The sequence below is a fragment of the Anopheles ziemanni genome, unplaced genomic scaffold (assembly GCF_943734765.1).
Source record: "Anopheles ziemanni unplaced genomic scaffold, idAnoZiCoDA_A2_x.2 scaffold_126_ctg1, whole genome shotgun sequence".
NCBI lineage: Eukaryota > Metazoa > Arthropoda > Insecta > Diptera > Culicidae > Anopheles > Anopheles ziemanni.
The window spans coordinates 56,044-82,266 of record NW_026690042.1 but is presented as its reverse complement, the minus strand read 5'-3'; positions in this window follow the sequence as shown (position 1 = coordinate 82,266).

The following is a 26,223-nucleotide window of genomic DNA, read 5'->3' as shown; positions in this document are numbered from 1 at the left end:
ATTAAGTTAAAAGTGCTTCGAAGGTCCTCCAAAGGTGTTTGGATGTTGTTGAAATTATGTAAAAATTGCTTCGAAGGTCCTCCAAAGGTGTTTGGATGTTGTTGGAATTACGTAAAAAGTGCTTCGAAGGTCCTCCGAAGGTGTTTGGATGTTGTTGGAATTAAGTTAAAAGTGCTTCGAAGGTCCTCAAAAGGTGTTTGGATGTTGTTGGAATTACGTAAAAAGTGCTTCGAAGGTCCTCCAAAGGTGTTTGGATGTTGCTGGAAACACGTAAAAAGTGCTTCGAAGGTCCTCCAAAGGTGTTTGGATGTTGCTGGAATTACGTAAAAAGTGCTTCGAAGGTCCTCCAAAGGTATTTGGATGTTGTTGGAATTACGTAAAAAGTGCTTCGAAGGTCCTCAAAAGGTGTTTGGATGCTGTTGAAATTACGTGAAAAGTGCTTCGAAGGTCCTCCAAAGGTGTTTGGATATTGTTGGAATTACGTAAAAAGTGCTTCGAAGGTCCTCCAAAGGTGTTTGGATGTTGTTGGAATTACGTAAAAAGTGCTTCGAAGGTCCTCCGAAGGTGTTTGGATGTTGTTGGAATTAAGTTAAAAGTGCTTCGAAGGTCCTCCAAAGGTGTTTGGATGTTGTTGGAATTATGTAAAAAGTGCTTCGAAGGTCCTCCAAAGGTGTTTGGATGTTGTTGGAATTACGTAAAAAGTGCTTCGAAGGTCCTCCGAAGGTGTTTGGATGTTGTTGGAATTAAGTTAAAAGTGCTTCGAAGGTCCTCAAAAGGTGTTTGGATGTTGTTGGAATTACGTAAAAAGTGCTTCGAAGGTCCTCCAAAGGTGTTTGGATGTTGCTGGAATTACGTAAAAAGTGCTTCGAAGGTCCTCCAAAGGTGTTTGGATGTTGTTGGAATTATGTAAAAAGTGCTTCGAAGGTCCTCCGAAGGTGTTTGGATGTTGTTGGAATTAAGTTAAAAGTGCTTCGAAGGTCCTCCGAAGGTGTTTGGATGTTGTTGGAATTACGTAAAGAGTGCTTCGAAGGTCCTCCGAAGGTGTTTTAATGTTGTTGGAATTACGTAAAAAGTGCTTCGAAGGTCCTCCGAAGGTGTTTGGATGTTGTTGGAATTACGTAAAAAGTGCTTCGAAGGTCCTTCAAAGGTGTGTGGATGTTGTTGGAATTACGTAATAAGTGCTTCGAAGGTCCTCAAAAGGTGTTTGGATATTGCTGGAATTACGTAAAAAGTGCTTCGAAGGTCCTCCAAAGGTGTTTGGATGTTGTTGGCATTACGTAAAAAGTGCTTCGAAGGTCCTCCAAAGGTGTTTGGATGTTGCTGGAATTACGTAAAAAGTGCTTCGAAGGTCCTCCAAAGGTGTTTGGATGTTGTTGGAATTACGTAAAAAGTGCTTCGAAAGTCCTCCAAAGGTGTTTTGATGTTGTTGGAATTACGTTAACAGTGCTTCGAAGGTCCTCAAAAGGTGTTTGGATGTTTTTGGAATTACGTTAAAAATGCTTCGAAGGTCCTCCAAAGGCGTTTGTCTGTTGTTTGAATAACGTAAAAAGTGCTTCGAAGGTTTTCAAAACGTGTTTGGATGTTGTTGGAATTACGTAAAAAGTGCTTCGAAGGTTCTCAAAAGGTTTTTGGATGTTGTTGGAATTACGTTAAAAGTGCTTCGAAGGTCCTCCGAAGGTGTTTGGATGCTGTTGGATTTACGTAAAAAGTGCTTCAAAGGTCCTCCAAAGGTGTTTGGATGTTGCTGGAATTACGTAAAAAGTGCTTCGAAGGTCCTCCAAAGGTGTTTGGATGTTGCTGGAATTACGTAAAAAGTGCTTCGAAGGTCCTCCAAAGGTGTTTGGATGTTGTTGGAATTATGTAAAAAGTGCTTCGAAGGTCCTCCAAAGGTGTTTGGATGTTGTTGGAATTATGTAAAAAGTGCTTCGAAGGTCCTCCGAAGGTGTTTGGATGTTGTTGGAATTACGTAAAAAGTGCTTCGAAGGTCCTCCAAAGGTGTTTGGATAATGCTGGAATTACGTAAAAAGTGCTTCGAAGGTCCTCCAAAGGTATTTGGATGTTGTTGGAATTACGTAAAAAGTGCTTCGAAGGTCCTCAAAAGGTGTTTGGATGCTGTTGGAATTACGTGAAAAGTGCTTCGAAGGTCCTCCAAAGGTGTTTGGATATTGTTGGAATTACGTAAAAAGTGCTTCGAAGGTCCTCCAAAGGTGTTTGGATGTTGTTGGAATTACGTAAAAAGTGCTTCGAAGGTCCTCCGAAGGTGTTTGGATGTTGTTGGAATTAAGTTAAAAGTGCTTCGAAGGTCCTCCAAAGGTGTTTGGATATTGCTGGAATTACGTAAAAAGTGCTTCGAAGGTCCTCCAAAGGTGTTTGGATGTTGTTGGCATTACGTAAAAAGTGCTTCGAAGGTCCTCTAAAGATGTTTGGATGTTGCTGGAATTACGTAAAAAGTGCTTCGAAGGTCCTCCAAAGGTGTTTGGATGTTGTTGGAATTACGTGAAAAGTGCTTCGAAAGTCCTCCAAAGGTGTTTTGATGTTGTTGGAATTACGTTAACAGTGCTTCGAAGGTCCTCAAAAGGTGTTTGGATGTTTTTGGAATTACGTTAAAAATGCTTCGAAGGTCCTCCAAAGGCGTTTGTCTGTTGTTTGAATAACGTAAAAAGTGCTTCGAAGGTTTTCAAAACGTGTTTGGATGTTGTTGGAATTACGTAAAAAGTGCTTCGAAGGTTCTCAAAAGGTTTTTGGATGTTGTTGGAATTACGTTAAAAGTGCTTCGAAGGTCCTCCGAAGGTGTTTGGATGCTGTTGGATTTACGTAAAAAGTGCTTCAAAGGTCCTCCAAAGGTATTTGGATGTTGCTGGAATTACGTAAAAAGTGCTTCGAAGGTCCTCCGAAGGTGTTTGGATGTTGTTGGAATTACGTAAAAAGTGCTTCGAAGGTCCTCCAAAGGTGTTTGGATGTTGCTGGAATTACGTAAAAAGTGCTTCGAAGGTCCTCCAAAGGTATTTGGATGTTGTTGGAATTACGTAAAAAGTGCTTCGAAGGTCCTCAAAAGGTATTTGGATGTTGTTGGAATTACGTAAAAAGTGCTTCGAAGGTCCTCCAAAGGTGTTTGGATGTTGTTGGATTTACGTAAAAAGTGCTTCGAAGGTCCTCCGAAGGTGTTTGGATGTTGTTGGAATTACGTAAAAAGTGCTTCGAAGGTCCTCCAAAGGTGTTTGGATGTTGCTGGAATTACGTAAAAAGTGCTTCGAAGGTCCTCAAAAGGTGTTTGGATGTTGTTGGAATTACGTAAAAAGTGCTTCGAAGGTCCTCCAAAGGTGTTTGGATATTGTTGGAATTACGTAAAAAGTGCTTCGAAGGTCCTCCAAAGGTGTTTGGATGTTGTTGGAATTACGTAAAAAGTGCTTCGAAGGTCCTCCGAAGGTGTTTGGATGTTGTTGGAATTACGTAAAAAGTGCTTCGAAGGTCCTCCGAAGGTGTTTGGATGTTTTTGGAATTACGTTAAAAGTGCTTCGAAGGTCTTAAAAAGGTTTCTGGATGTTGTTGGAATTACGTAAAAAGTGCTTCGAAGGTCCTCCGAAGGTGTTTGGATGCTGTTGGATTTACGTAAAAAGTGCTTCAAAGGTCCTCATAAGGTATTTGGATGTTGTTGGAATAACGTAAAAAGTGCTTCGAAGGTCCTCCAAAGGTGTTTGGATGTTGCTGGAATTACGTAAAAAGTGCTTCGAGGTATTTGGATGTTGTTGGAATTACGTAAAAAGTGCTTCGAAGGTCCTCAAAAGGTGTTTGGATGCTGTTGGAATTACGTGAAAAGTGCTTCGAAGGTCCTCCAAAGGTGTTTGGATATTGTTGGAATTAAGTAAAAAGTGCTTCGAAGGTCCTCCAAAGGTGTTTGGATGTTGTTGGAATTACGTAAAAAGTGCTTCGAAGGTCCTCCGAAGGTGTTTGGATGTTGTTGGAATTAAGTTAAAAGTGCTTCGAAGGTCCTCCAAAGGTGTTTGGATGTTGTTGGAATTATGTAAAAATTGCTTCGAAGGTCCTCCAAAGGTGTTTGGATGTTGTTGGAATTACGTAAAAAGTGCTTCGAAGGTCCTACGAAGGTGTTTGGATGCTGTTGGAATTACGTAAAAAGTGCTTCGAAGGTCCTCCAAAGGTGTTTGGATGTTGTAGGAATTATGTAAAAATTGCTTCGAAGGTCCTCCAAAGGTGTTTGGATATTGTTGGAATTACGTAAAAAGTGCTTCGAAATTCCTCCAAAGGTGTTTTGATGTTGTTGGAATTACGTTAACAGTGCTTCGAAGGTCCTCAAAAGGTGTTTGGATGTTTTTGGAATTACGTTAAAAATGCTTCGAAGGTCCTCCAAAGGCGTTTGTCTGTTGTTTGAATAACGTAAAAAGTGCTTCGAAGGTTTTCAAAACGTGTTTGGATGTTGTTGGAATTACGTAAAAAGTGCTTCGAAGGTTCTCAAAAGGTTTTTGGATGTTGTTGGAATTACGTTAAAAGTGCTTCGAAGGTCCTCCGAAGGTGTTTGGATGCTGTTGGATTTACGTAAAAAGTGCTTCAAAGGTCCTCCAAAGGTGTTTGGATGTTGCTGGAATTACGTAAAAAGTGCTTCGAAGGTCCTCCGAAGGTGTTTGGATGTTGTTGGAATTACGTAAAAAGTGCTTCGAAGGTCCTCCAAAGGTGTTTGGATGTTGCTGGAATTACGTAAAAAGTGCTTCGAAGGTCCTCCAAAGGTATTTGGATGTTGTTGGAATTACGTAAAAAGTGCTTCGAAGGTCCTCAAAAGGTGTTTGGATGTTGTTGGAATTACGTGAAAAGTGCTTCGAAGGTCCTCCGAAGGTGTTTGGATGTTGTTGGATTTACGTAAAAAGTGCTTCGAAGGTCCTCCGAAGGTGTTTGGATGTTGTTGGAATTACGTAAAAAGTGCTTCGAAGGTCCTCCAAAGGTGTTTGGATGTTGCTGGAATTACGTGAAAAGTGCTTCGAAGGTCCTCCAAAGGTGTTTGGATGTTGTTGGAATTATGTAAAAATTGCTTCGAAGGTCCTCAAAAGGTGTTTGGATGTTGTTGGAATTACGTAAAAAGTGCTTCGAAGGTCCTCCAAAGGTGTTTGGATATTGTTGGAATTACGTAAAAAGTGCTTCGAAGGTCCTCCAAAGGTGTTTGGATGTTGTTGGAATTACGTAAAAAGTGCTTCGAAGGTCCTCCGAAGGTGTTTGGATGTTGTTGGAATTACGTAAAAAGTGCTTCGAAGGTCCTCCGAAGGTGTTTGGATGTTTTTGGAATTACGTTAAAAGTGCTTCGAAGGTCTTAAAAAGGTTTTTGGATGTTGTTGGAATTACGTTAAAAGTGCTTCGAAGGTCCTCCGAAGGTGTTTGGATGCTGTTGGATTTACGTAAAAAGTGCTTCAAAGGTCCTCCAAAGGTATTTGGATGTTGTTGGAATTACGTAAAAAGTGCTTCGAAGGTCCTCCAAAGGTGTTTGGATGTTGCTGGAATTACGTAAAAAGTGCTTCGAAGGTCCTCCAAAGGTATTTGGATGTTGTTGGAATTACGTAAAAAGTGCTTCGAAGGTCCTCAAAAGGTGTTTGGATGCTGTTGGAATTACGTGAAAAGTGCTTCGAAGGTCCTCCAAAGGTGTTTGGATATTGTTGAAATTACGTAAAAAGTGCTTCGAAGGTCCTCCAAAGGTGTTTGGATGTTGTTGGAATTACGTAAAAAGTGCTTCGAAGGTCCTCCGAAGGTGTTTGGATGTTGTTGGAATTAAGTTAAAAGTGCTTCGAAGGTCCTCCAAAGGTGTTTGGATGTTGTTGGAATTATGTAAAAATTGCTTCGAAGGTCCTCCAAAGGTGTTTGGATGTTGTTGGAATTACGTAAAAAGTGCTTCGAAGGTCCTCCAAAGGTGTTTGGATGCTGTTGGATTTACGTAAAAAGTGCTTCAAAGGTCCTCCAAAGGTGTTTGGAAGTTGTTGGAATTACGTAAAATTGCTTCGAAGGTCCTCCGAAGGTGTTTGGATGTTGTTGGAATTAAGTAATAAGTGCTTCGACGGTCCTCCGAAGGTGTTTCCATGTTGTTGGAAATACGTGAAAAGTGCTTCGAAGGTCCTCCAAAGGTGTGTGGATGTTGTTGGAATTACGTAAAAAGTGCTTCGACGGTCCTCCGAAGGTGTTTGGATGTTGTTGGATTTACGTAAAAAGTGCTTCGAAGGTCCTCCGAAGGTGTTTGTCTGTTGTTGGAATTACCTAAAAAGTGCTTCGAAGGTCCTCTAAAGGTGTTTGGATGTTGTTGGAATTACGTAAAAAGTGCTTCAAAGGTCCTCCAAAGGTGTTTGGATGTTGTTGGAATTACGTAAAAAGTGCTTCGAAGGTCCTCAAAAGGTGTTTGTATGTTGTTGGATTTACGCAAAAAGTGCTTCGAAGTTCCTAAAAAGGTGTTTGGATGTTGTTGGATTTACGTAAAAAGTGCTTCGAAGTTCCTCAAAAGGTGTTTGGATGTTGTTGGATTTACGTAAAAAGTGCTTCGAAGATCCTCCAAAGGTGTTTGGATGTTGTTGGAATTACGTAAAAAGTGCTTCGAAGTTCCTCTAAAGGTGTTTGGATGTTGTTGGATTTACGTAAAAAGTGCTTCGAAGGTCCTCCGAAGGTGTTTGTCTGTTGTTGGAATTACGTAAAAAGTGCTTCGAAGGTCCTCCGAAGGTGTTTGGATGTTGTTGGATTTACGTAAAAAGTGCTTCGAAGGTCCTCCGAAGGTGTTTGTCTGTTGTTGGAATTACGTAAAAAGTGCTTCGAAGATCCTCCGAAGGTGTTTGTCTGTTGTTGGAATTACGTAAAAAGTGCTTCGAAGGTCCTCTAAAGGTGTTTGGATGTTGTTGAAATTACGTAAAAAGTGCTTCGAAGGTCCTCTAAAGGTGTTTGGATGTTGTTGGAATTACGTAAAAAGTGCTTCGAAGGTCCTCCAAAGGTGTTTGGACGTTGTTGGATTTACGTAAAAAGTGCTTCGAAGTTCCTAAAAAGGTGTTTGGATGTTGTTGGATTTACGTAAAAAGTGCTTCGAAGATCCTCCGAAGGTGTTTGTCTGTTGTTGGAATTACGTAAAAAGTGCTTCGAAGGTCCTCCAAAGGTGTTTGGACGTTGTTGGATTTACGTAAAAAGTGCTTCGAAGTTCCTCAAAAGGTGTTTGGATGTTGTTGGATTTACGTAAAAAGTGCTTCGAAGGTCCTCCGAAGGTGTTTGTCTGTTGTTGGAATTACGTAAAAAGTGCTTCGAAGGTCCTCCGAAGGTGTTTGTCTGTTGTTGAAATTACGTAAAACGTGTTTCGAAGGTCCTCCGAAGGTGTTTGGATGCTGTTGGAATTATGTAAAAAGTGCTTCGAAGGTCCTCCGAAGGTGTTTGGATGTTGTTGGAATTACGTAAAAAGTGCTTCGAAGATCCTCTAAAGGTGTTTGAATGTTGTTGGATTTACGTAAAAAGTGCTTCGAAGGTCCTCCAAAGGTTTTTGGATGTTGTTGGAATTTCGTGAAAAGTGCTTCGAAGGTCCTCCGAAGGTGTTTGGATGTTGTTGGATTTACGTAAAAAGTGCTTCGAAGTTCCTCAAAAGGTGTTTGTATGTTGTTGGATTTACGTAAAAAGTGCTTCGAAGGTCCTCCGAAGGTGTTTGTCTGTTGTTGGAATTACGTAAAAAGTGCTTCGAAGGTCCTCCGAAGGTGTTTGGATGTTGTTGGATTTACGTAAAAAGTGCTTCGAAGTTCCTAAAAAGGTGTTTGGATGTTGTTGGATTTACGTAAAAAGTGCTTCGAAGTTCCTCAAAAGGTGTTTGGATGTTGTTGGATTTACGTCAAAAGTGCTTCGAAGGTCCTCCGAAGGTGTTTGTCTGTTGTTGGAATTACGTAAAAAGTGCTTCGAAGGTCCTCCGAAGGTGTTTGTCTGTTGTTGGAATTACGTAAAACGTGTTTCGAAGGTCCTCCGAAGGTGTTTGGATGCTGTTGGAATGATGTAAAAAGTGCTTCGAAGGTCCTCCGAAGGTGTTTGGATGTTGTTGGAATTACGTAAAAAGTGCTTCGAAGATCTTCCAAAGGTGTTTGGATGTTGTTGGATTTACGTAAAAAGTGCTTCGAAGGTCCTCCAAAGGTTTTTGGATGTTGTTGGAATTTCGTGCAAAGTGCTTCGAAGGTCCTCCGAAGGTGTTTGGATGTTGTTGGATTTACGTAAAAAGTGCTTCGAAGTTCCTCAAAAGGTGTTTGGATGTTGTTGGATTTACGTAAAAAGTGCTTCGAAGTTCCTCAAAAGGTGTTTGGATGTTGTTGGATTTACGTAAAAAGTGCTTCGAAGGTCCTCCGAAGGTGTTTGTCTGTTGTTGGAATTACGTAAAAAGTGCTTCGAAGGTCCTCCGAAGGTGTTTGGATGTTGTTGGATTTACGTAAAAATAGCTTCGAAGTTCCTAAAAAGGTGTTTGGATGTTGTTGGATTTACGTTAAAAGTGCTTCGAAGTTCCTCAAAAGGTGTTTGGATGTTGTTGGATTTACGTAAAAAGTGCTTCGAAGGTCCTCCGAAGGTGTTTGTCTGTTGTTGGAATTACGTAAAAAGTGCTTCGAAGGTCCTCCGAAGGTGTTTGGATGTTGTTGGAATTACGTAAAACGTGTTTCGAAGGTCCTCCGAAGGTGTTTGGATGCTGTTGGAATGATGTAAAAAGTGCTTCGAAGGTCCTCCGAAGGTGTTTGGATGTTGTTGGAATTACGTAAAAAGTGCTTCGAAGATCCTCTAAAGGTGTTTGGATGTTGTTGGATTTACGTAAAAAGTGCTTCGAAGATCCTCCGAAGGTGTTTGTCTGTTGTTGGAATTACGTAAAAAGTGCTTCGAAGGTCCTCCAAAGGTGTTTGGACGTTGTTGGATTTACGTAAAAAGTGCTTCGAAGTTCCTCAAAAGGTGTTTGGATGTTGTTGGATTTACGTAAAAAGTGCTTCGAAGGTCCTCCGAAGGTGTTTGTCTGTTGTTGGAATTACGTAAAAAGTGCTTCGAAGGTCCTCCGAAGGTGTTTGTCTGTTGTTGAAATTACGTAAAACGTGTTTCGAAGGTCCTCCGAAGGTGTTTGGATGCTGTTGGAATGATGTAAAAAGTGCTTCGAAGGTCCTCCGAAGGTGTTTGGATGTTGTTGGAATTACGTAAAAAGTGCTTCGAAGATCCTCTAAAGGTGTTTGAATGTTGTTGGATTTACGTAAAAAGTGCTTCGAAGGTCCTCCAAAGGTTTTTGGATGTTGTTGGAATTTCGTGCAAAGTGCTTCGAAGGTCCTCCGAAGGTGTTTGGATGTTGTTGGATTTACGTAAAAAGTGCTTCGAAGTTCCTCAAAAGGTGTTTGTATGTTGTTGGATTTACGTAAAAAGTGCTTCGAAGGTCCTCCGAAGGTGTTTGTCTGTTGTTGGAATTACGTAAAAAGTGCTTCGAAGGTCCTCCGAAGGTGTTTGGATGTTGTTGGATTTACGTAAAAAGTGCTTCGAAGTTCCTAAAAAGGTGTTTGGATGTTGTTGGATTTACGTAAAAAGTGCTTCGAAGTTCCTCAAAAGGTGTTTGGATGTTGTTGGATTTACGTAAAAAGTGCTTCGAAGGTCCTCCGAAGGTGTTTGTCTGTTGTTGGAATTACGTAAAAAGTGCTTCGAAGGTCCTCCGAAGGTGTTTGTCTGTTGTTGGAATTACGTAAAACGTGTTTCGAAGGTCCTCCGAAGGTGTTTGGATGCTGTTGGAATGATGTAAAAAGTGCTTCGAAGGTCCTCCGAAGGTGTTTGGATGTTGTTGGAATTACGTAAAAAGTGCTTCGAAGATCTTCCAAAGGTGTTTGGATGTTGTTGGATTTACGTAAAAAGTGCTTCGAAGGTCCTCCAAAGGTTTTTGGATGTTGTTGGAATTTCGTGCAAAGTGCTTCGAAGGTCCTCCGAAGGTGTTTGGATGTTGTTGGATTTACGTAAAAAGTGCTTCGAAGTTCCTCAAAAGGTGTTTGGATGTTGTTGGATTTACGTAAAAAGTGCTTCGAAGTTCCTCAAAAGGTGTTTGGATGTTGTTGGATTTACGTAAAAAGTGCTTCGAAGGTCCTCCGAAGGTGTTTGTCTGTTGTTGGAATTACGTAAAAAGTGCTTCGAAGGTCCTCCGAAGGTGTTTGGATGTTTTTGGAATTACGCAAAAAGTGCTTCGAAGGTCCTCCAAAGGTGTTTGGATGTTGTTGGAATTACGTAAAAAGTGCTTCGAAGATCCTCCAAAGGTGTTTGGATGTTGTTGGATTTACGTAAAAAGTGCTTCAAAGGTCCTCCAAAGGTTTTTGGATGTTGTTGGAATTTCGTGCAAAGTGCTTCGAAGGTCCTCCGAAGGTGTTTGGATGTTGTTGGATTTACGTAAAAAGTGCTTCGAAGTTCCTCAAAAGGTGTTTGGATGTTGTTGGATTTACTTAAAAAGTGCTTCGAAGGTCCTCCGAAGGTGTTTGTCTGTTGTTGGAATTACGTAAAAAGTGCTTCGAAGGTCCTCCGAAGGTGTTTGGATGTTTTTGGAATTACGCAAAAAGTGCTTCGAAGGTCCTCCAAAGGTGTTTGGATGTTGTTGGAATTACGTAAAAAGTGCTTCAAAGGTCCTCCGAAGGTGTTTGGATGTTTTTGGAATTACGTGAAAAGTGCTTCGAAGGTCCTCCGAAGGTGTTTGGATGTTTTTGGAATTACGTGAAAAGTGCTTCGAAGGTCCTCCGAAGGTGTTTGGATGTTGTTGGAACTACGTAAAAAAAGCTTCGAAGGTCCTCCGAACTTGTTTGGATGTTGTTGGAATTACGTAAAAAGTGCTTCGAAGGTCCTCCAAAGGTGTTTGGATGTTGTTGGAATTACGTAAAAAGTGCTTCGAAGGTCCCCCGAAGGTGTTTGGATGTTGTTGGAATTACGTAAAAAGTGATTCGAAGGTCCTCTAAAGGTGTTTGGATGTTGTTGGAATTACGTAAAAAGTGATTCGAAGGTCCTCTAAAGGAGTTTGGATGTTGTTGGAATTACGTAAAAAGTGCTTCGAAGGTCCTCTAAAGGTGTTTGGATGTTGTTGGAATTACGTAAAAAGTGCTTCGAAGGTCCTCAAAAGGTGTTGGTATGTTGTTGGATTTACGTGAAACGTGCTTCGAAGGTCCTCCGAAGGTGTTTGTCTGTTGTTGGAATTACGTAAAAAGTGCTTCGAAGGTCCTCCGAAGGTGTTTGGATGTTGTTGGATTTACGTAAAAAGTGCTTCGAAGGTCCTCCGAAGGTGTTTGTCTGTTGTTGGAATTACGTAAAAAGTGCTTCGAAGGTCTTCCAAAGGTGTTTGGATGTTGTTGGAATAACGTAAAAAGTGCTTCGAAGGTCCTCCAAAGGTTTTTAGATGTTGTTGGAATTTCGTGCAAAGTGCTTCGAAGGTCCTCCGAAGGTGTTTGGATGTTGTTGGATTTACGTAAAAAGTGCTTCGAAGTTCCTCAAAAGGTGTTTGGATGTTGTTGGATTTACGTAAAAAGTGCTTCGAAGGTCCTCCGAAGGTGTTTGTCTGTTGTTGGAATTACGTAAAAAGTGCTTCGAAGGTCCTCCGAAGGTGTTTGGATGTTGTTGGATTTACGTAAAAAGTGCATCGAAGTTCCTAAAAAGGTGTTTGGATGTTGTTGGATTTACGTAAAAAGTGCTTCGAAGGTCCTCCGAAGGTGTTTGTCTGTTGTTGGAATTACGTAAAAAGTGCTTCGAAGGTCCTCCAAAGGTGTTAGAATGTTGTTGGATCAACGTAAAAAGTGCTTCGAAGGTCTTCCAAAGGTGTTTGGATGTTGTTGGAATAACGTTAAAAGTGCTTCGAAGGTCCTCAAAAGGTGTTTGGATGTTGTTGGATTTACGTAAAAAGTGATTCGAAGGTCCTCTAAAGGTGTTTGGATGTTGTTGGAATTACGTGAAAAGTGCTTCGAAGGTCCTCCAAAGGTGTTTGGATGTTGTTGGAATTACGTAAAAAGTGATTCGAAGGTCCTCTAAAGGTGTTTGGATGTTGTTGGAATTACGTAAAAAGTGATTCGAAGGTCCTCTAAAGGTGTTTGGATGTTGTTGGATTTACGTAAAAAGTGCTTCGAAGGTCCTCCGGAGGTGTTTGTCTGTTGTTGGAATTACGTGAAAAGTGCTTCGAAGGTCCTCCGAAGGTGTTTGTCTGTTGTTGGAATTACGTTAAAAGTGCTTCGAAGGTCCTCCAAAGGTGTTTGAATGTTGTTGGAATAACGTAAAAAGTGCTTCGAAGGTCTTCCAAAGGTGTTTGGATGTTGTTGGAATAACGTTAAAAGTGCTTCGAAGGTCCTCAAAAGGTGTTTGGATGTTGTTGGATTTACGTAAAAAGTGATTCGAAGGTCCTCTAAAGGTGTTTGGATGTTGTTGGAATTACGTGAAAAGTGCTTCGAAGGTCCTCCAAAGGTGTTTGGATGTTGTTTGAATTACGTAAAAAGTGATTCGAAGGTCCTCTAAAGGTGTTTGGATGTTGTTGGAATTACGTAAAAAGTGATTCGAAGGTCCTCTAAAGGAGTTTGGATGTTGTTGGAATTACGTAAAAATTGCTTCGAAGGTCCTCCGTAGGTGTTTGGATGTTGTTGGATTTACGTGAAACGTGCTTCGAAGGTCCTCCGAAGGTGTTTGTCTGTTGTTGGAATTACGTAACAAGCGCTGCAAACCGAGCTCAGCAAAAAACAAGCTGCGTTTGTTTCAAAAATGGCTGACTACATCGACTTGCTCCCGTCAGAGAAAAAGCCTCGCCACCAGCAAATGCTGACACACTACGTGCAGTCAATGCGCTGTGCTATCAGCAGCGATACCCATTCAACTGCATCATCTGACAGGCAAGCAGAAACGTAAGTTTTTCGTTTTAATAAATTGAAGCTTTCATTGCGATGTGTTTTCGCACGTAAAGCAAAATTGGTTCGCTAAGGATAGAAATGTTTTGTACAATGAAGGCGTTCAGTAAAAACATTGAACAGTTCTTTAGCACGCTGGTGTGCAACTATGTTTTGAATGTTTCATTGCTTAGATTGACAAACATATTTTTTTTTATATTTTAAGGGTTACCAGTCCGGCACAGATGCTATATTCATCACATTTTCTTGAGCCACCACCAAGGTATTTTTTGAAAAAACGTTTTTGCGTCGAAAATGGTCCGTTACACAATACTAAACTATTTCTGCCTATTTCCAACAGCAATTTGCTTCAATTTTATAACCAGTTTCTCTATTTTGGTGATCCGATGGAGTGCACAAAAACCTTCGAGGGGCTGTCAAGACGACTAAAGAGCATCATTGAAACAGTGAAGAATAACCCGCAAGATTTTTTCCTGCACGAGGCGCCACAATATATTGAAAGCCTATCTAATCATGCAAGAAATGAATACATACGCCTTTTGAAAGAAACACTTATTCACGAAAAGAGTGGCAAGGAACGGTAAGAGAAGTTGTTTGGTCCAGATGCTGATGTATATTTTTTAAACACTACTTCTTTTTACTAACTCATTCGTAATAGGCCTGGGGCGACGTTTTAAGGAAAAAAAACTCCAAACAGCGGTAGGTTGCGGGAACCCACCCTTCCACCAAGGTAAGAATGCCACAACAACGTGTACTTTTATATGTCGTCAAGTGCAAAACCAAATCATTCCCAAATTGTATTTCACAGAACATCGCTTGAGTTTTTTGCACGATTCATTTACACTGGGAAAGCAAGCAGTCTGCGTGAGTCATTTAAAAAGCTTTCAAATGCCTCAAAGCAAATCATCGCAAGAAATAGGAAAGACATGCAGCAACAATACTTCGCCGAACTTAAACAATTTTTGAAAACGCTTCCAAAGCAGAAAGCGAAGGTTTATCTAAGATACGTGCAGCTGAAGGCCAAGGGGAAAATTGACTCGTAGTCTTTGTTGCTCAAAAGGTTTGTAAATAGGTCTTTGTTATTTTTTTTTCATAATCAAATTCGATTGAAATACCATATGCAATTCTCATAATCGTTATTTTTTTAATGATTTTAGAAATGTTGGAGTAAAGCTGATTAAAGACGATCCGTCCGCATCACCTGATCGTTGAGTTCCTTAAAAATAAGAAATCGAGGAATGCCGCACTTTGGGTGTTTAACATTATTTTTAAAAGACCATTTTTTCACCATTTCTTTGTATTCAATAATAATCATTCAAAATTCCGCGTTTCATCCCTATTTTAGTTGAATTTTTAATAAGGCTTCAATATTTTAAAATGTGAGAAGTTTATACTGGTAAAATGACATTTGATTATTAACATAAAAAAAATGCAAAAGAAAATTTGTTGAAATCGAAACAAAGATCCTTTATTATTTAAGAAATCCGAAACTCACTCAAACCCTTAAGTTTGAATAAGCTAACTTGAAAGAACACGACGATATTTTTTGATGACCACAAAATTGCGGGGGGTAAGAGGGATCGGAGGGAAAAATGAAAAATAAGCAAATTGTATCACCTCGTCACGATAACTGGTAACGCGGAGACGATATTCGGGGACATGGCCAAAAGGCAAGGTTAATATGCATGGTGAGCAAAAGGCGAGGTAAATATGCATGGTAAACTGCCTTCTGCCCAAAAACTCACTTTTTCGTACGAGCTAGCAGAAAGCATTGTTCGGCACGAATGTTTATCGCAACAAGGACTATCTTTCGTCCATATACGGCATTTCGATCCGAGGTACGCAAAAGGGCGATATGGCCGATACACGTTTGAGACAAAAAGTGTGCACAAAATGCGCCACCGCGTGTAATTCCCTTAACGGCATGGCAAGCACCGTTTTGGCAAGTACTTATTATGTTGGAACTTTGATCCGAACACTTGGAAGCGCTAACTGGCAACGCAGAGAGGAAATTCGGGGATTTGGCCAAAAGGCAAGGTTAATATGCATGGTGAGCAAAAGGCGAGGTAAATATGCATGGTAAACTGCCTTTTGCCCAAAAACTCACTTTTCCGTACGAGCTAGCGGAAAGCAATGTTTTGCACGAATGTTCATCGCCACGAGGTATATCTTTCGTCCAAACATGGCATTTTGATCTGAGGTACACAAAAGGGCGATATGGCCAGTACACCTTTGTGACAATAAGTGTGCACAAAATGCGCCACCAAGTGTAATTCCCTTAACGGCATGGCAAGCACCGTTTTGGCAAGTACTTATCATGTTGGAACTTTGCTTTGGACACTTGAAAGCGCTTACTGGTAACGCGGAGACGATATTCGGGGATTTGGGCAAAAGGCAAGGTAAATATGCATGGTGAGCAAAAGGCGAGGTAAATATGCATGGTAAACTGCCTTTTGACCAAAAACTCACTTTTCCGTACGAGCTAGCGGAAAGCAATGTTCAGCACGAATGTTTATCGCTAGGAGGCCTATCTTTCGTCCATACATGGCATTTCGATCCGAGGTACGCTAAAGGGCGATATGGCCGATACACGTGTGTGACAAAAAGTGTGCACAAAATGCGCCAACGCGTGTAATTCCCGGAACGGCATGGCAAGCACCGTTTTGGCAAGTACTTATCATGTTGGAACTTTGCTTTGAACACTTGGAAGCGCTAACTGGTAACGCGGAGACGATATTCGGGGATTTGGGCATAAGGCAAGGTTTATATGCATGGTGAGCAAAAGGCGAGGTAAATATGCATGGTAAACTGCCTTTTGCCCAAAAACTCGCTTTTCCGTACGAGCTAGCGGAAAGCAATGTTCGACACGAATGTTTATCGCTACAAGGCCTATCTTTCGTCCATACATGGCATTTCGATCCGAGGTACGCAAAAGGGCGATATGGCCGATACACGTATGTGACAAAAAGTGTGCACAAAATGCGCCACCGCGTGTAATTCCCTTAACGGCATGGCAAGCACCGTTTTGGCAAGTACTTATCATGTTGGAACTTTGCTTTGGACACTTGCAAGCGCTAACTGGTAACGCGGAGACGATATTCGGGGATTTGGCCAAAAGGCAAGGTTAATATGCATGGTGAGCAAAAGGCGAGGTAAATATGCATGGTAAACTGCCTTTTGCCCAAAAACTCACTTTTCCGTACGATCTAGCGGAAAGCAATGTTGGGCACGAATGTTGATCGCCTCAAGGCCTATCTTTCGTCCATATACGGCACTTCGATCTGAGGTACGCAAAAGGGCGATATGGCCGATACACGTATGTGACAAAAAAAGTGCACAAAATGCGCCTATCCCGACACGTGACCAAAATCACCCTTGAATCACGAATAGCGGCCAGGTGGTATAAGATAGCGGCTTATCGTAGAATATTTTAAAGTTGGGCGGGCGGAGACGTATCTTTTATTTCTTGGGTACAACCCGGTCAGAGGGCTGCAAGTCGGTCATATGGTTGGTTGAAGATTTGGATCGACCACTTTTGTATCAAGGTGAGGTACCTTTCATGAATTATTGCTCAGCCTGCATGGCACTGAGCGACAAGTGAGTCAATAATTTTTAATGGTCTTGAATGGTACTGATTAGTGAAAATGAAAATAAAATTTTGGCATGTAGCTGTGCGAAGCTATTAGGCAAAGTTGGAGGAGCTTGGGTACCAAGTCGCTGGAAATGGCGCTTGGACCGAGAATACCATCGAGGCAGTATGAGACAGAAACCTAGAAGTGAATATTTTAAGGTTTGTCGTGGCATAATAAACAAAAAAGTAAGGGGGGCCAAGGCGGTTGCTTGCCTCCAAAGTGGAGTTATCGGTGATTCATGGTATGCACCCAAGTAAGGTCAAAACAGCTTAAGGTACCTCTCATGTCGGAAAATTCGTGGAAATTTTTTTCACGATTTTGCGGTCGTGTGGGATGTCAAACGACGCAGTAGAATACAAGAAAAATTTCGGTGCAAACTGCGAACAAATCAGTGGAAAATTAACCAAACGGCGAGTGAAAAACGTTTTGCTAGCTTGTCATTCTAAAAAATTCTAGGAAAAGTTTTTCATGATTTAACGGTCTTGTGAGTTTGCAAAAGACGCGGAAAAATATAACAAAATTTTTGGCGCAAACCGCAAGTGGATCGAAGCAAAACTGACGAAGCAATGAGTGAAAAACTTTAGTACCAGAAAAATTAAATTTTCTGTCAATGGGGATATAATTAAATTTCTGTCAATGGGGATAAAAGAAATTTTCTGTCCCAACAAGCAGTTTTTCGGCCCAAGATTAAAAAAAAGGTTGGTGGTAACGGTGTTTTGAGCCCAGATGATGCCAAGGTTACCCCCGTGGGTAGTGCAGGACCCCTGCCACGACCACCTCCTTTCCTCCTCAACCCAGCCCCTCACCATCGCACCGTTGAGATGGCAAAAGGGAAGGGCAAGGTTAATATGCATGGTGAGCAAAAGGCGAGGTAAATATGCATGTTAAACTGCCGTATACCCCAAAACTCACTTTTCCGTACGCCGTTGGTGTTAGTAAACGAAGCATTAAAAGAGGGGGATATGGCCGGGACCTAGTTTAACCAACGGTTTATTTTTCTCCGAATTTAAGTAGGCTAAAGTATTCGCCAAGCACACCACAACCGGTATGCTTCCGTACCGAATCAGTTTTTCCTGGACGGTCAAAGCCCCCAATGTGTTAACGGCGACGCGCAAATCATGGTAACGGTTCTTTTTCCGCCGAATTCCAGCCACGCGACGTGTGCACCGAGCAACCCTGACCTTGATAGAACCAATTCGATAATTCACGGTCAGTCTGCTTAGTTCGTTCTTCGCTTCTGCACTCATACTCTACGGTAAACATTTTTTTCCCATGAACTTAAGACGGTCATATTGGTCGTTGACCGTTCGTGGCGAGAACTTGGCCATATGGCAAGGTAAATATGCATGGTAAACTGCCTTTTGCCCAAAAACTCACTTTTCGGTATGAGGTAGCGGAAAGCATTGTTCGGCACGAATGTTTATCGCCACTAGGCCTACCTTTCGTTCATATACGGCATTTCGATCCGAGGTACGCAAAAGGGCGATATGGCCGATACACGTATGTGACAAAAAGTGTGCACAAAATGCGCCACCAAGTGTAATTCCCTTAACGGCATGGCAAGCACCGTTTTGGCAAGTACTTATCATGTTGGAACTTTGCTCCGAACACTTGGAAGCGCTAACTGGTAACGCGGAGACGATATTGGAAGATTTGGGCAAAAGGCAAGGTTAATATGCATGGTGAGCAAAAGGCGAGGTAAATATGCATGGTAAACTGCCTTTTGCCCAAAAACTCACTTTTCCGTACGAGCTAACGGAAAGAAATGTTCGGCACGAATGTTATTCGCTCCAAGGCCTACCTTTCGTCAATATACGGCATTTCGATCCGAGGTACGCAAAAGGGCGATATGGCCGATACACGTATGTGACAAAAAGTGTGCACAAAATGCGCCACGAAGTGTAATTCCCTTAACGGCATGGCAAGCACCGTTTTGGCAAGCACTTATCATGTTGGAACTTTGATCCGAACACTTACAAGCACTAACTGGTAACGCGAAGCCGATATTCGGGGATTTGGCCAGAAGGCAAGGTTAATATGCATGGTGAGCAAAAGGCGAGGTAAATATGCATTGTAAACTGCCTTATACCCAAAAACTCACTTTTCCGTACGAGCTAGCGGAAAGCATTGTTCGGCATGAATGTTTATCGCAACAAGGACTATCTTTCGTCCATACACGGCATTTCGATCCGAGGTACGCAAAAGGGCGATATGGCCGATACACGTATGTGACAAAAAGTGTGCACAAAATGCGCCACCAAGTGTTATTCCCTTAACGGCATGGCAAGCACTGTTTTGGCAAGTACTTATCATGTTGGAACTTTGCTTTGGACACTTGGAAGCGCTTACTGGTAACGCGGAGACGATATTCGGGGATTTGGGCAAAAGGCAAGGTTAATATGCATGGTGAGCAAAAGGCGAGGTAAATATGCATGGTAAACTGCCTTCTGCCCAAGAACTCACTTTTCCGTACGAGCTAGCGGAAAGCAATGTTGGGCACGAATGTTTATCGCTACATGGCCTATCTTTCGTCCATATACGGCATTTCGATCCGAGGTACGCAAAAGGGCGATATGGCCGATACACGTATGTGACAAAAAGTGTGCACAAAATGCGCCACCAAGTGTAATTTCCTTAACGGCATGCCAAGCACTGTTTTGGCAAGTACTTATCATGTTGGAACTTTGCTTTGGGCACTTGGAAGTGCTAACTGGTAATGCGGAGACGATATTCGGGGATTTGGGCAAAAGGCAAGGTTAATATGCATGGTGAGCAAAAGGCGAGGTAAATATGCATGGTAAACTGCCTTTTGCCCAAAAACTCACTTTTCCGTACGAGCTAGCGGAAAGCAATGTTCTGAACGAATGTTTACCGCCACGCGGCCTATCTTTCGTCCGTACATGGCATTTCGATCCGAGGTACGCAAAAGGGCGATATGGCCGATACACGTATGTGACAAAAAGTGTGCACAAAATGCGCCACCAAGTGTAATTCCCTTAACGGCATGCCAAGCACCGTTTTGGCAAGTACTTATCATGTTGGAACTTTGATCCAAACACTTGGCAGCGCTTACTGGTAACGCGGAGACGATATTGGGGGATTTGGGCAAAAGGCAAGGTTAATATGCATGGTGAGCAAAAGGCGAGGTAAATATGCATGGTAAACTGCCTTTTGCCCAAAAACTTACTTTTCCGTACGAGCTAGCGGAAAGCAATGTTCGGCACGAATGTTCATTGACACAAGGCCTATCTTTCGTCTCTACTCGGCATTTCGATCCGAGGTACGAAAAAGGGCGATATGGCCGATACACGTATGTGACAAAAAGTGTGCACAAAATGCGCCACCGCGTGTAATTCCCTTAACGGCATGGCAAGCACTGTTTTAGCAAGTACTAATCATGTTGGAACTTTGATGCGAACACTTGTAAGCGCTAACTGGTAACGCGGAGACGATATTGGGGGATTTGGGCAAAAGGCAAGGTTAATATGCATGGTGAGCAAAAGGCGAGGTAAATATGCATGGTAAACTGCCTTATACCCAAAAACTCACTTTTTCGTACGAGCTAGCGGAAAGCAATGTTCGGCACGAATGTTTATCGCTACAAGGCCTATCTTTTGTTCAAATACGGCATTTCGATCCGAGGTACGCAAAAGGGCGATATGGCCGATAAACGTATGTGATAAAAAGTGTGCACAAAATGCGCCACCAAGTGTAATTCCCGGACCGGCATGGCAAGCACCGTTTTGGCAAGTACTTATCATGTTGGAACTTTGCTTTGGACACTTGCACGCGCAAACTGGTAACGCAGAGACGATATTCGAGGATTTCGGTAAAAGGCAAGGTTAATATGCATGGTAAGCAAAAGGCGAGGTAAATATGCATGGTAAACTGCCTCTTGCCCTAAATCTCACTTTTCCGTACGAGCTAGCGGAAAGCAATGTTCGGCACGAATGTTCATCGCAACAAGGCCTATCTTTCGTCCATAAACGGCATTTCGATCCGAGGTACGCGAAAGGGCGATATGGCCGATAAACGGATGTGACAAAAAGTGTGCACAAAATGCGCCACCGCGTGTAATTCCCGGAACGGCATGGCAGTGACCGTTTTGGCAAGTACTTATCATGTTGGAACAGTGCTTTGGACACTTGGAAGCGCTAACTGGTAACGCGGAGACGATATTCGGGGATTTGGCCAACAGGCAAGGTTAATATGCATGGTGAGCAAAAGGCGAGGTAAATATGCATGGTAAAATATACGTCAGCTGCACCTTCCGGTCGACCCGGAGTCTCGGAGTCGTTGGAATCGAGAGTACGACCCGGAGCGCTCCGGGTCGGTTACGGATCGCTCCGACCCGATAGGTTCGGGTCGACCCGCTCATCACTAACCTTGAGCTGTTTTGGCCATACTGCGGTGCACACCATGAATCACCGATAACTCAACTTTGTAGGCCAGCTACCGCCTTGACCCTGCGAATTTTTTGTTGGACATATCACGTACTGATTATAAATGTTCTACGTCAGCTTGCTATCATTTCTTCAACTTGCCGGTATTCTTGGTCAAAGTCCCATTCCATTAGTGCAATTCATTAGTGCAAAAAGCAACTTTCGGGACGAATGTTGTTCTTTCAGGTTTTCGGCTTAGTTGTAGATCGTGACGAGGTGAGACTATTTGCTTATTATTCATTTTTCCCTCCGATCCCTCTTACCCCCCGCAAATCGTCCAACAAAGTGCACTTTGTGCGACTTAGTTCCCAAATTTTGTGGTCATCAACCAATATCTTCGTGTTCTTTCAAGTTAGCTTATTCAAACTTAAGGCTTTGAATGAGTTTCGGATTTCTTAAATAATAAAGGATATTTGTTTCGATTGCATCAAATTTTTTTTTGCATTTTTTTAAGTTCATAATCAATTGTCATTTTAACAGTATAAACTTCTCACATTTTAAAATTGAAGCCTTATTAAAAATTCAACTGATAAAGGGGTGAAGCTGGGAATTTTGAATTCAAATTATTGAATGAAAAAGAAATGGTAAGAAATGGTCTTTAAGAATTAATGTTAAAAAACCCAAAGTGCGGCATTCCACGTTTTCGAATTATTAAGGAAATCCGCGATCGCCGCTTTTCACTCGCAGGAATAGTTTGCGTATGCATATTTACCTTGCCTTTCCCCCTTGCCAACTCAACGGTGCGTGGGTGAGGAGGTGGGTTGGGGAGGAAGGGAGGTGGTCGTGGCCAGGGTCCTGCACAACCCACGGGGGATACCTGGGCACCAGCTGGGCCCAAAACACCGTTACCACCAACGTTCCCTTAATCTTGGGCCGAAAAACTGCTTGTTGGGACAGAATTTTAAATTGTTCCCCATTGACAGGAATTAAATTTTATCCCCATTGACAGAAAAATTAATTTTTCTGGTACTAAAGTATTTCACTCATTGTTTCGTTTGCTTTGCTTCGATCCACTTGCGGTTTGCGCCAAAAATTTTGTTATATTTTTCCACGTCTTTTGCAAACTCACAAGACCGTAAAATCTTGAAAAACTTTTCCTAGAACTTTCCGACTGACAAGTTATCAAAAAGTTTTTCTCTCGCCGTTTGGTCAATTTTCCACCGATTTGTTCGCAGTTTGCACCGAAATTTTCTTGTTTTCTTCAGCGTTGTTTGTCATCTCACACGACCACAAAATTTTGAAAAAAGTTTCCACGAATATTCCGACATAAGAGGTACCTTAAGCTGTTTTGACCTTACTTGGGTGCATACCATGAATCACCGATAACTCCACTTTGGAGGCAAGCTACCACCTTGACCCTGCGTATTTTTTTATTGGGCATATCACGCACTAATTATAAATGTTCTACGTCAACTTGGTATCTCTTCTTCAACTTGCCGGTATTCTTGGTCAAAGTCCCATTTCATTAGTTTAAGGACGCATTTTGCTCTATGTTTCACTAATAGCTTCGCGCCTGGACTTGCTGATTTTTTGCTCACATTTTTCCTTAATTGTCCCATTCAAGACTTTTCTAATTCTTTTCCTTTTTTGTCGCTCAGACGCAAACCGTCCGAGTTATAATTCATGAAAGGTACCTAACCTTGGTACACCAAGTGTACGCCAAGAACGATCATCAGGCCATATGACCAACTTGCAGCCCTCTGACCAGGTTGTCCCCATGTAATAAGTGTTTCGTATACGCCCATCTAATTTTAAAATAGTTTTCGCTTAACAACTATCTCATAGCACCTGGGCGGTATTCGTGGTTCAAGTATGATTTTGGCAAGTGCCGGCCAAGGCGCATTTTGTGCACTTTTTTAGTCACAAACGTGTATCGGCCATATCGCCCTTTTGCGTACCTCGGATCGAAATGCCGTATATGGACGAAAGATAGGCTATGTAAAGATAAACATTCGTGCTGATTATTGCTTTCCGCTAGCTCGTACGGAAAAGTGAGTTTTCGTTCAAAAGGCAGTTTAACATGTATATTTACCTTGCCTTTTGCTCACCATGCATATTAACCTTGCCTTTTGGCCAAATCCCCGAATATCGTCTCCGCGTTACGAGTTAACGCTTCCAAGTGTCCAAAGCAAAGTTCCAACATGATAAGTACTTGCCAAAACGGTGCTTGCCATGCCGTTAAGGGAATTACACTTGGTGGCGCATTTTGTGCACACTTTTTGTCACATACGTGTATCGGCCATATCGCCCTTTTGCGTACCTCGGATCGAAATGCCATGTATGGACGAAAGATAGGCCTCATGGCGATGAGCATTCGTGTCGAACATTGCTTTCCGCTAGCTCGTATGCAAAAGTGAGTTCTTGGGCAAAAGGCAGTTTACCATGCATATTTACCTCGCCTTTTGCTCACCATGCATATTAACCTTGCCTTTTGCCCAAATCCCCGAATATCGTCTCCGCGTTACCAGTTAGCGCTTCCAAGTGTCCAAACGAAAGTTCCAACATGATAAGTACTTGCCAAAACGGTGCTTGCCATGCCGTTAAGGGAATTACACGCGTTGGCGCATTTTGTGCACACTTTTTGTCACATGAGTGTATCGGCCATATCACCCTTTTGCGTACCTCGGATCGAAATACCGTATATGGACGAAAGATAGGCCATGTAGCGATAAACATTCGTGCCGAACATTGCTTTCCGCTAACTCGTACGGAAAAGTGAGTTTTTTGGTATACGGCAGTTTACCATGCATATTTACCTCGCCTTTTGCTCACCATGCATATTAACCTTGCCTTTTGCCCAAATCCCCGAATATCGTCTCCGCGTTACCAGTTAGCGCTTCCAAGTGTTCGAACCAAAGTTCCAACATGATAAGTACTTGCCAAAACGGTGCTGGCCATGCCGTTAAGGGAATTACACTTGGTGGCGCATTTTGTGCACACTTTTTGTCACATACGTGTATCGGCCATATCGCCCTTTTGCGTACCTCGGATCGAAATGCCGTATATCGACGAAAGATAGGCCATGTAGCGATAAACATTCGTGCCGAACATTGCTTTCCGCTAGCTCGTACGAAAAAGTGAGTTTTTTGGCAAAAGGCAGTTTACCATGCATATTTACTTCGCCTTTTGCTCACCATGCATATTTACCTTGCCTTTTGCCCAAATCCCCGAATATCGTCTCCGCGTTACCAGTTAACGCTTCCAAGTGTCCAAGGCAAAGTTCCAACATGATAAGTACTTGCCAAAACAGTGCTTGCCATGCCGTTAAGGGAATTACACGCCATGGCGCATTTTGTGCAGACTTTTTGTCACATACGTGTATCGGCCATATCGCCCTTTTGCGTACCTCGGATCGAAATGCCGTATATGAACGAAAGATAGGACTCGTAAAAATTAACATTCGTGTCGAACATCGCTTTCCACTAGCTCGTACGGAAAAGTGAGTTTTTATGCAAAAGGCAGTTTACCATGCATATTTACCTCGCCTTTTGCTCACCATGCATATTAACCTTGCCTTTTGGCCAAATCCCCGAATATCGTCTCCGCGTTACCAGTTAGCGCTTCCAAGTGTTCGAATCAAAGTTCCAACATGATAAGTACTTGCCAAAACGGTGCTTGCCATGCCGTTAAGGGAATTACACTTGGTGGCGCATTTTGTGCACACTTTTTGTCACATACGTGTATCGGCCATATCGCCCTTTTGCGTACCTCGGATCGAAATGCCGTATATGGACGAAAGATAGGCCATGTAGCGATAAACATTCGTGCCCAACATTGCTTTCCGCTAGCTCGTACGGAAAAGTGAGTTCTTGGGCAGAAGGCAGTTTACCATGCATATTTACATTGCCTTTTGCTCACCATGCATATTAACCTTGCCTTTTGCCCAAATCCCCGAATATCGTCTCCGCGTTACCAGTTAGCGCTTCCAAGTGTTCGGATCAAATTTCCAACATGATAAGTACTTGCCAAAACGGTGCTTGCCATGCCGTTAAGGGAATTACACGCGGTGGCGCATTTTGTGCACACTTTTTGTCACATACGTGTATCGGCCATATCGCCCTTTTGCGTACCTCGGATCGAAATGCCGAGAAAAGACGAAAGATAGGCCTCGTGGTGATAAACATTCGTGTCGATCATTGCTTTCCGCTAGCTCGTACGGAAAAGTGAGTTTTTGGGCAAAAGGCAGTTTACCATGCATATTTACCTTGCCTTTTGCTCACCATGCATATTAACCTTGCCTTTTGCCCAAATCCCCGAATATCGTCTCCGCGTTACCAGTTATCGCTTGCAAGTGTTCGAACCAAAGTTCCAACATGATAAATACTTGCCAAAACAGTGCTTGCCATGCCGTTAAGGGAATTACACTTGGTGGCGCATTTTGTGCACACTTTTTGTCACATACGTGTATCGGCCATATCGCCCCTTTGAGTACCTCGTATCGAAATGCCTTACATGGACGAAAGATAGGCCTTGTGACGATAAACATTCGTACCGAACATTGCTTTCCGCTAGCTCGTACGAAAAAGTGAGTTTTTGGGCCAAAGGCAGTTCACCATGCATATTTACCTCGCCTTTTGCTCACCATGCATATTAACCTTGCCTTTGGCCCAAATCCCCGAATATCATCTCCGCGTTACCAGTTAGCGCTTCCAAGTGTTTGGATCAAAGTTCCAACATGATAAGTACTTGCCAAAACGGTGCTTGCCATGCCGTTAAGGGAATTACACTTGGTGGCGCATTTTGTGCACACTTTTTGTCACATACGTGAATCGGCCATATCGCCCTTTTGCGTACCTCGAATCGAAATGCCGTAAATGGACGAAAGATAGGCCATGTAGCGATAAACATTCGTGCCAAACATTGCTTTCCGCTAGCTCGTACGGAAAAGTGAGTTTTTGGGCAAAAGGCAGTTTACCATGCATATTTTCCTCGCCTTTTGCTCACCATGCATATTAACCTTGACTTTTTGCCAAATCCCCGAATATCGTCTCCGCGTTACCAGTTAGCGGTTCCAAGTGTTCGGATCAAAGTTCCAACATAATAAGTACTTGCCAAAACGGTGTTTACCATGCCGGTCTGGAAATTACACTTGGTGGCGCATTTTGTGCACACTTTTTGTCACATACGTGTATCGGCCATATCGCCCTTTTGCGTACCTCGGATCGAAATGCCGTATAAAGACGAAAGATAGGCCATGTAGCGATAAACATTCGTGCCGACATTGCTTTCCGCTAGCTCGTACGGAAAAGTGAGTTCTTGGGCAGAAGGCAGTTTACCATGCATATTTACCTC